This window comes from Lissotriton helveticus, chromosome 3_1 (genome assembly GCF_964261635.1).
Source record: "Lissotriton helveticus chromosome 3_1, aLisHel1.1, whole genome shotgun sequence".
Lineage (NCBI taxonomy): Eukaryota > Metazoa > Chordata > Amphibia > Caudata > Salamandridae > Lissotriton > Lissotriton helveticus.
The window spans coordinates 773,281,392-773,293,465 of record NC_136061.1 but is presented as its reverse complement, the minus strand read 5'-3'; positions in this window follow the sequence as shown (position 1 = coordinate 773,293,465).

Sequence of the window (12,074 nt, the reverse complement as noted above, 5' to 3'; positions counted from 1 at the left end):
GAGATGTCATCAGTGATGTCATCAGTGATGTCACTGACCATGTCATGAATGATGTAATATGTGACATCATCAGCAGTGGATTGCGGGTGCGCGATATATAGTTAGTGCAACTAACTATATATGGAATTTCAATGGTTTTGTGTGAGTAAAATAAGGTTTTGTAAATGCTAATTCCTAACTATATATGGTCTATAACCTATGGTTTTTTCAGTGAATATATATATACATATATATATGTATATATATATTTCTTAAGACTTCGCTCACTCATATATATATATATATATATATATATATATATATATATATATATATGTATATATATATATATATATATATATATATATATATATTCACTGAAAAAACCATAGGTTTTACACACGTTATAGTTAGGAAGTAGCATTTACAAAACCTATGAAATTCACTGAAAAAACCATAGGTTTGACACCAGTTATAGTTAGCTGGAAATTTTACTGATATAAAACCAATGAAATTCCACGTTATAGTTAGTTGGACTCACTATAACTTGCGCGTGTAATGCACTGCTGATGACGTCACATATTACATCACTCATGACATCACTGATGACACCATCCAGTGAATGTGTGTCTTTCTGAAAAATAAATATGCGTTATATATGTATATATTATTGAATATCTTAGTGAATACATATATTACTGAGTAATGCTTAAATATTTAAATATATGTATTAGTGTTTCACTTTGTGTATAAGTGGCTGCATGGGTTGATGAGTAGGTACATGTGTATGTATATAGGTTATTAGATGTTTTTCTTAGTATCAGTATGAGTGTTTGCATGGTTTGGTGGGGGTATTACTTACTACATAGATGCAAGAATGACTGAGTCTCTGTTTGTATGTGTTTTGAAGACAGCATATGTGAAGGACTGTATGGGTGGATTAGTGTGCATATGTCTGTGTTAGTGAGTGAATGACTGTCTTATTAGTGTCTTTATCAGTAACTACATATGTTTTAATGTAGTATATGTGAATATTGATGCATATAAGTGACTATATGTGAGAGTGAGGGATTGTAAGAGTTCCTGTTAAAATTAGTATGTGTTTCTATAAGTGATTTTTTAAGAGAGTAAGTATGTGTAAGTTTCCTTAGAAGTAAAGTGGTAGTGTGTGTATAGCTGTTTATGCAAATAAATGGATGTTCAATAGTTTATTTGCATGTGTGAGTATGTGTGTGAATAACTTTTGGATGACTGTCGGTGTGTAACAGGATGTGTACGTGTATCACTACATATGATTAGTGAATATATGTATGACTGACTATATAGAACTGTTGGTGAATTAGTGCATGTGTATATAGATGGTGGAATTATTGAATTGGTTGTTGTAACTGGTATGGGTATCTCCATTTTTTTGAACATTTTAGTTTCTATTTTTGAATATGTGTTTCAAGGGTTAGATTACAGTGAAAGGAGGGTGTCACTGTGTCACAAGGATGGTGTCATCAGTGATGTCATGAGTGATGTAATATGTGACATCATCAGCAGTGCATTACACGCGCAAGTTATAGTGAGTCCAACTAACTATAACGTGGAATTTCATTGGTTTTATATCAGTAAAATTTCCAGCTAACTATAACTGGTGTCAAACCTATGGTTTTTTCAGTGAATTTCATAGGTTTTGTAAATGCTACTTCCTAACTATAACGTGTGTAAAACCTATGGTTTTTTCAGTGAATTTCATTGGTTTTTAAAATGCTAATTCAGAAATATCTCGTGTATACAACCTATACTTTTGTCAATAAAGTTCTGGCAATATTTTTTTCAGAAACAATACGTTTTCTTCACTGTTCAAGTTGCATAGAGACTCCTTGTAAAGCGATACAGAATTAGAAAGTCTGTACCTTGCCTTTTTTTCAACGCATTAAAATTTGCCTGTAAATAAAAATAACCTTTCTAAACTTTCGTGCACGACCCGGTGTGCGCACTCTCGGCAACAGTTCTCAATAAAATGGATAGCACATTTCCAGGCTTTCGTGCGCGACCGACTGCGCGCACCCGCCTATATATTTCGTGAAAACTTTGCAATCTGAACTTATTGAATTTCTTCATAGACCCATCAAAGAACTTATACTACGTCAAAGAGACTAAACCTAGGCTTCTTTTTTAATATTATGAAAATTTTCATTAAATGGAGCCGAATGTCTTATTTAACTTTCGTGTGTGACCGAATGTACACACCATGGTATTTTAAAAAAATATATAAAAGGTTTTATACTTTAACAATTGTATGCTTGAATCGAGCTCAGAAGATATATTAAATCCGGATATGTTTGGATTTACTCCTTTTCACGTTTTGAAACTTCGCTGAATTAGACCGCTACTTCCAAATGGCGTACGTGACCAGATACTATCACCGCGTACACGTCCTGAGACGCGCATGTGAAGTCATGTGACTTGAAAACAACACTTCCAATTGGTTCTTAGTAGTTTCTGTTCTGCAATTTACACGGAGAACTCCACCCACTTCTCTCACTATCTTTTCTACTCTCAAAAGAGAACGACGTTCAACACCCTTCGGAAGACTTTGCTGAAATGGCTGCCGCCCCGCATTCATCTTCCGAATCTGAAGGAAATGAGCGACTACCTTTAAAAAGAAAAAAGGAATCTTTTATTTGGCAATTTTTCACTTATCCTGAAGAACAAAAGAAAGTGAATGCGCCAAAAGTTACCTGCACGATATGCAATTCGGTTCTCTCAAGAGGAAATCCAAGAAAAAAATATTCCTTTTCCATATATACCATGGTGCGGCATGTCAAACAAGTGCACCCTGTGGAATTTGCAAAGGCATCGATAAGAGCCCTGGCCACGCTATAACCATCAGAGGTGGCCAGCACATCTTCTGGTGGACGACCTGTATCTCCATTGAGTGCTGTGATGGACTTGAGACCATATCTTGCAAAGGTGCACATGAAATGCAACGAGTGTGGAGAAATTCTTCTGTACGGAGAGCAGAGCCTCGTTCTTACTAAACTAAAAATTGAGAGTCATAAATGCCCCGAGAAAAGATAAATTTCTTCATTTCATTTTGATCCTGTGTCACACTTGAAAATGTTGTTGCAAGTTTAAAAAATCAAAAACAACATAACAGTTGTTTAAAAAAAATAAAAAAAAAAAATTATTTTCAGAACTAACTCATTGTACCAAAAACAGCTCCAGGAGCATATTATAAAGGGGGTTTATCTCCGCTTTTTTGCCTTTCGTTCGTGCGCGACCGTGTGCGCGCACCCGCCTATATATTTCGTGAAAACTTTGCAATTGCAACTTATTAAATTTCTTCATAGACCCATCAAAGAACTTATACTACGTCAAAGACACTAAACCTAGGCTTCTTTTTTATTATTATGAAAATTTTCATTAAATGGAGCCGAATGTCTTTTTAAACTTTCGTGCGTGACCGAATGTACACACCTTGGTATTTTTAAAAAAATATATAAAAGGTTTTATACTTTAACAATTGTATGCTTGAATCGAGCTCAGAAGATATATTAAATCCGGATGTGTTTGGATTTACTCCTTTTCACGTTTTGAAACTTCGCTGAATTAGACCGCTACTTCGAAATGGCATACGTGACCAGATACTGTCACCGCGTACACGTCCTGAGACGCGCATGTGAAGTCATGTGACTTGAAAACAACACTTCCAATTGGTTCTTAGTAGTTTCTATTCTGCAATTTACACGGAGAACTCCACCCACTTCTCTCACTATCTTTTCTACTCTCAAAAGACAACAACGTTCAACATCTTTCGAAAGACTTTCTTTTCACGCGATAATGTGAAATACTGAGATTGTTACAGGATTTTCTATCAGATATGTGTTCCCATTTCTGTTGAAGCACTAACACCGTGGAAAATTCCACCGATAGCAGTGATATTTTTAACGCCGAGCACCGGCGATTTTTATCACTTAGAAGCCTTCCTATTATGAAGGTTTATCTCCTAAGTCTCTGATTCTCAAACTGTGCAATGTGGCTCCCCTGTGTGCCGTAATGAAGTGCTAGGAGCGCCGCCCACACTCTAGTGTGACTAACCATCTATAAATTACACAGACATCTCTACCCTGTTATCTGCAATTGTGAGCATCAAAAGGAGCTGCGCTACGCCCCTGTGAGAGGCCTCACTCCCACTGCTGCAACGGCTTGGCAGTCCTCCAGATGCACAGGAACAGCCCCTCCGATCCATTGAAGTTCTCTGTCGTGAGAGGCCTCACTCCCACTGCTGCAACGGCTTGGCAGTCCTCCAGATGCACAGGAACAGCCCCTCCGATCCATTGAAGTTCTGTGTCGGTCTCAATACCACTTACAAAATGAAAATAAGCACTGAAGAATATTCAAGTATGTAGTACTCCTCCTGCTACAGCATACAAAATGCATTCTATTACCTATAAAAAAGCCAAACACCCACGCTACAATCATATAGAACACTTCCTCTAAAGAAGCCTGTGAATAACTTTAAAACATCAGGTTAACCTTTTTTTACTCTCTCATCATTATTAAAGATAAGTATTTACAATGCTATATTAAACAATGCCATGGTTCATGCTTTTTAATTTTAAAAATCTTGCAATCTTTCACAAACCCAATACTCATGGCTTCTTTTTCGTGACAAAAATCTTGCAATATTACATACCTACATAGAATAACAGAAAAAACATAACACTACAAAGGCCGAACACTCTACTAAACGCGGATTTGTAACCTATGGGGCAGATTTATGTTAACTACTTCATACCCAGATATGCACCAGTTAATGTGCACCACAGTATGCTAGTGCTCCGTTACCCATGGTGTGCCACATTTGAAATGTGGCGCACCATGGTACAAAAACACCATACATGCGTAACACATCTGTGCTGAAAAAGTAATACATTACTAGAGTTGCATCGCAAGTGTGATGCAGCTCCAGCAAGGCTCACCAATGCACTATATTCACAATACTGCGTCAATACCTACGCCTGCTTCAAGCACATGCACAGTTTTTAAACAGCATGGGTCTGAAAGTCACTGAGTGAAATATCATGCATTACAGTCAGCCACTTTCAAGACGCATTCCTTCAGAGGAACACTTCTTTATGGTGCAGGGTTTTAGAATGTGACATATCTCCTAGATCCATAACGTTGTAAATATGGTACATTATTTCCACTGTCATTGTATTAAATAAACTGACGAAATTGTGGCGCAAAGAGACGCAACGTCAACATAAAGCTGCCACAATGTGTTTTAAAGTGCCCTCTCTTTGAAGAGACCCCTCAGGTTTTTTTAACACCTGTTAAGTCCTTCCATGCTCATGACAGAGCCGCTCCATCACGAGCATTGCCTCAGCTGTCCTCAGGATGGACCAGTTTTGTCATGGGCTTGCCGCTGTGCTTGCACAGCACTAATATTGCGCCTCCATGACACGTTCTATTGACTAAGCAGAGCCATGACAGAACCACTGTATCATGAACAGATCTCAACCGTGGCTCATGAAGGAGTAGCTCTATCATGAGCATAGAAGTACCACTCAGCCCCCCGGCCCCCTAATGCTGTGCCAGAATTGCCACTGCAGCAAAGAACTTAAACTCCTGAATGCACCCAATCCTATGTGGAAGTGCTTATATTAAACATGACATTGCTTTAAGCAGGATAGACAAAGAAATGACACAGTGATGTAAAAGTTTCTTTATTTTTTATACTTACCTAAAAAATAATAAAAAAATAAAGTACATTTCTTTTAAAAACGTAGTACCTGTGGAAGAAAAGTAAAAATAAGATTATAATGTACATTTCATAAAATAAAAAAAAGTAGGAGTCAATAAGAGAGAGGCAGAGAAAACTCTCGGATGTTATTAGTTGTACTTACCTTATAAATATAATATCTGTGGAAGACAGTAAAAAAAATGTTATAATACATATTTCTAAATTCAATGTAACAAAATACCTCAAACAACATATTAAATGGTTTCTTTTTGCTGTCCTCAGAATACATTGATTTTCACTATAAACAGTGATTTCAATATTAATCATCATATAACAGCGGGGAAAAAAACACAATCAAAATGATTGTGTTTAAAAAACCCATCCAAAATCTCCATACATATTATAAATACCTGAAAAAAACATATCTTAAATGTTTTTCTCAAATTCGCAATTTCTTGAGTAAGCACACTACATCTTCCACAGTTACAAACTAATTAAACTATACGACCTATTTTTAAATATATCTCAAAAAAACACCGTGCAAGTATCTCCTATAAAAATCTATCTTAAGTATACATTTTCTTCTCTCATACCTTTCCGCATGGCCAAATTGTATAAGTTAACTCATTACCTTTTAAATACCTCTCCCAAAAACTTGCGTCCATATATGTTCTAAAATAATTATCTAAAGTACTCATTTTCTTCTCTCATATTTTTCCACATGGCCAAATACTATGAGTTAAGTAGTTTTTTTCTGAAATTTCTTAATCTTAATCTTATCTATTCTTTTGTGAACCTTTACAGTAAAAATGTGTAACATGCTTTATACCACCAAACATTAACTAAATTTCTACCTGATGTTATCACTATACCAAACACAAATTTCATTTATAGATTTGTAGACCCTCAGTCACATGATATTTGTAAACAAGAAAGTTTCATATCTTTACAGTATTAATCTTCCTACAGCAAGTGATTCTACTGAAATTTGGGTTCCAAAAATAGCAGATAGGAGTTAGTTAAGGCAAAAGGCAAACGTTTCTTAAAAGTCAATTGGGTATCATTGCAAAGCGTCCAGCCACTTCCACGCTTCAAATAAGCTGTATAATGTCCTGATGATGTGGAAGGCCCTTCATGAAAAATAATGGCTACAGTTACAAATGTTCGTCTAGAAATAGATACTTGAGTAGCCACAACATTTTTAATTAAAGTTGACAATTTACTCCCATCAGCTCTGCATCGTTGAAACATTAATATTACATATTGTCCATATCTATGGATAAATAAAGTTGATAACATTTCAGACTTACATTGAGAACAGACCATGTTCTGATGCGCATCTTTAACTAGTTTATTAAAAGACACTTCTTTACAGTCTGGTAATGTTAAATATATAAATCTTTCACTGTGTATATCAGTACTATTTGAAAATGAGCAATTATCACAGTTATGTTCTTATTTATAAGAAAGGCCAAAAAAAATATCAATATCTACACCTTCATCTTCCAAAACTGTAAACATATACATAATAAATTCCTGACAATCTTGCTGAATATTCTGTGAAAATTGATTTACTCCTGCACATATGTCTAAAACATTCCTTAGTTCTGAAACACTTCCTACTTCACTTTCACCACTACTACATTTTTCAAATATAGAATTTAAGGAATAGCAAAATGTTTGCTCCTGATTTTCTACAATCTGCTCCCTAACATTTTTTAGAAAAAAAACAACATTAACTACTACATTTGCATAACAGTTGACACCAGACCTGTTTTCAAACTTAAATCCAACAATCTCTTCAATACTAACCGTTTTCTTATGCCTACCAACAACAGCTACATCTTTTTTTCGTCGTTTCTCAACTACTTCAGCACATTTCTCCTCATTTTTCCTTTTCTGACCAACCATACGCCTTTCAATTAAAGGATATTGAGGTAAACTTGGAGCATATTCTCTTCTTAACCTATTATACTCCTTCACACAATTTAAATCTGCACTAATCTTTGTCTCATCATAATCAATTAAATAAAGTCCACATAAAGTTCTAACTCGTGATAAAGCAACATATGCCATACCCTCTTTGAATACAGTGCTTCCAATATTTACCAAAGCACAATCTACACTTAAACCTTGAGATTTGTGAATAGTCACTGCATATGCCAAACAAATTGGAAATTGCTTCCGACGGACATATAAGTCTTTCACAAGCAAAAAACGATTTGAACAGCGACTAATTTGCTGAACTTCCTCAATTCCATCAAATTTTATTCTTAAAAATTCAATCTCATCTCTATTTGTATAATTAACAAAACCAACAACATTACCCATTGCTCCATTTACCAATCCTCTTTCTACATGTAAATGTCTCCTTAAAATTATCCGACAATTTAAACATACATACAGATTTTTCTCTAAACCAGCAGTTTTAGATATACTTTTTTGAAGAGAATCCAATTTTAACTTCAACTTTTCAGACAAAACAATAGTACTACCTTCATGCTCTATTCTATCTTTAGCTTCCAGTTTCCTAATTTGTTGATTTTCTAAATTCAACATTTTCTCATTAAAAACTGAACATTCTTTCACAGTTGGCATCAAGCATATCACTGATTTATCTGCTACCTCTTTACTATATATTTTCTCAGGTACATTATCTTCATTAGGAAACAGCTTGGAAAGTAATCGTGTTCGTAGAGTGTGTTTCGCATCTTCAGTTAGTTTTCCAATCCTGATATCTTGAAGAATATTTCCATATTTAGTATCCTTTGCCTGTCGCATATTTTGAATCAGTTCAGTATATTTGAAATGTGACCATATATTAACATTTCCAATACTGCCCAGGCCCTTTCTAGTCTCCTCATGCATAACAGTTTCAAATACAGGTTGTCCTTTCACTGGAGTTAGTTGGAGTAGATCTCCAAAAACTATGACATGTTTTCCTCCAAATAACACATCATACTCTGTCTTAAGTATCTGTTGCATTCTTAAATGCACAAAAGCAAGCATTAAATTAGATACCATGCTTACTTCATCAATAATAAGAAGTTTCATGTTTTTTAAGCACTCTAGAAACTTCAAAACAAGCTTCTCCAGATAGCTTGTGATATTGTAATTTATTTTCATGTTCAACTGGCAGCATCAGTAAACGATGTAAAGTAATACCTTTAATATTATGTGCTGCCAATCCAGTTGGAGCAGTAACAACACACGACAGTGTTGACTGAGTTCTTTGCTGTAAATATGTAGTAATTCCTTTAATTAGGAAACTTTTACCAGTTCCAGCTTCTCCACTTATATATAATCGAATAGGTTCAAATGACATACATGAGCAATCTTTTCTCTCATGACGAAAGCCATGCTCAATGTGCTCTGTCACTTCATCATATATCTGTCTTTGCTCAATATTAAATTGCTTCTTTAATTCTTCTAAGTTGATTACTTCCTCTTGACCTTGCTGCATTGCTCTTTCCACCTCATCCATGGCAGTGGCTGCTTCATTTTGGATAATTGGTTGTCCCAGTGGATCTTGACTTAATGAAGCCGAACTTTGACTATCTTGTGAACTATCTCTAGCAATCTCCGCTGCAATTGTCACTTCTTGCTCTATTTCATCATTCAACATTTGCAGATAATTACTAAAAACAGTACATTCAATACTACTTTTAGATGCGTTAAATGAATCTTCATAACTATCAAAGTCCCCAAGTAGTTCCTCTTCTCTACGCCATGGTTTAAAGAGTTGCAAAAGAGCAAAATAGTAAAATTCTCTTTTGTCAGCTGTTTCGCAACTCAGTTTCCGATGATTAATCAAGTGTCCTTTTCTTTGCTTCACCAGACATCCTTCTTGTCCAATTACAGCATATACACCTTTATCAATGTTCTCTGTAACATTCCTTTTAAAAGTGTAGTTTTGAAGTATTTCATACAGACAAATGTTTTCTAGAAAAGTACTTCTATTTGGATAGTATGTATCCAACATATTTGTTTTCAGAATGTCTGTACTGTTTGGTTCTTTCTGGGCTAAATATTCAATTTCTTGCACAGGTTTTAGAACACGGTTTCGTGTTTCTGCAAGAACCAAACTCACCCAGAGAATAGTCCTTGATTTAGCATAAAGACTTGCTGATGATAATCGGTCACAACATTCATATGCTCCAATTTCTCGATGAGACAACATCTTCAAACTGTACGTATACAATTTCTTGCTTAGGCTCTTTTCATGAGAAATGTCTTCCCACATCTCCTTCAGTTCCGTCTTTTCAGATTTTGTGATGTAAGACGTTACATATCGAGCCACAGCAATAGAGTTGTCTGCAACATATTGTATGTCCATGTTAGCATTCCACATGGACAAAATGACTGGGTTATAGTCATTTATATATTTGGATTCTTCACCTCTTCTTAAATTGTACGTATTTTTAGGTGACCTTCTTCTGATGTTATGTCGCAAAGATGACATCAAATTGTTGACTCTTCCTTTTGAAAGTACCGGTCGTGCAAATCCAAAACGACATTTGGTGTAGAATTTACTCTTTGATTTGAATTTTCGCCGACAATATTTTCCACAACGATGACTTTGAAAGCGTAACACTTTTCCTCTTAAGTCCTTATCAGTTGTACTATTAGGTATGTCACAAGTGGCATACTGTTCAATAAAAGACAGTACAGTCTCATCCGAGTCTCTTCCAAATTTAGGAGCATCCTTGATACATAACAGCATATGAATATGAGGAGCACCTCTTGCTTGGTATTCTTTTCTCCAAAAGAAATCCAGTACTTCACCAAGAGGCGGATTTTTCTTGTTTGTAAGAAAAGACATCATAGCTTCAAATCTATGATTAAAATATCTACAAACATTAACCGGATCTAACGAACACAGTTCTCCAGGTGTCTTGTAGTTTATATTTTCTATGTTTGCATTCGCCCAAGCATACTCTGCACAGCTTAGAGTTAAAAACCATGTTGGTGCTCCTAAGTTTCTAAGCATGCACTTCAATACTCATTAGTACCACGCTGACAAGCCATTAAATTAATTAGGTGTGAATCCAAAACACTATCTTTCTGTTGCACTTTATCCATAAATTCCTTTGCTGAAATATTATGCAGATGAACTCCACTTTTTAAGATATGATTTACTGCATAAGAGAGACCAGATAAGTCACTCTCAAACAGAAGATGAAACAAATATGGAATGCATTGGCGAAACCTCGGATCTTCTGCATATAATCTTGTTGTCCGGTATTCAGATGCAGGAATCTGCATAGGTCGATCATCATATCGTGTACCTTCACCTGTAGGGAATAACTGTGGGAAACAACGACCTTCCAAACTTTCTTCCCACACACTAATAGGATTTCCTTTCGCCTTTTTCATCTGAAATAATTCAATAGCATTCCCTATTGCTTCTTTGGAATGCAGTGGATGAACACTGTAATGTTCATAAATTTCTTCACTTCTGGATAGGTCAACTTTTTCAATTTGTCCAATAGACAAATCACTCTCCTCTTCTTCACTTACATCTTCTTCTTCTACGTATACATCTTTATAGTACTTATTGTATTGAACTAAATACAACGTTGCCTTTTTGACTTTTCTAACATCCACTAAATCTTGCCAGATTTTCTTACTCTTTGTAGGTACACCATTAACTAGAATAACTAGAGGTTCCTCTTCTACATTTTCAACACCAATTGTTTCCATATTTTTTTTTAAATCAAGTGGCAAATATACAACTCTACCCTTTAATCCACTTTGTAAATCTGAAGGATTTAATTTACCAGTCTTAGGCTCCATACGAACAATAGCCTGAAAAGGATGTACACATTTGATCAGAATAGTCTCATAAGTATTTAAATCCATCAATTCTCATGGAATATTTATCAACTCTAGATTATTATGAACAGCTCTAGCAGGCATTTTATTTTCATTTAATTTATTATAACAATATTTACAAATACGTTGCTCAAAACCCAAATCAAAATAGTTTTCCACCAACAAATAAGTTGCAAAATCTTTCCATTGACCATTACTTTCATCTTCACTTTTTAAATATAAATCAACTAACCTAGTTTGACTTTTGTAATGAATGCGTCGACAACAGACACAAGAAAAATTTGGTTTCTCACCTGCAATTACCTTAAACTTTATTATTTCCTGTTCAAAATTTTCAATATTAACATGTCCAACATTTTCTAACACATTTCCTTCTATAATTATATCAGTTTCTGCAATACCTTCCTCTGGACCAAAATAACTTACCTCAATTTCTGCACAAATCTTCTTAACATCTAATTCACATCCATACAAAAGAGCACTATTTAACTGTTTAAGTTTAAGTGCTGGACTTTTTGCATAA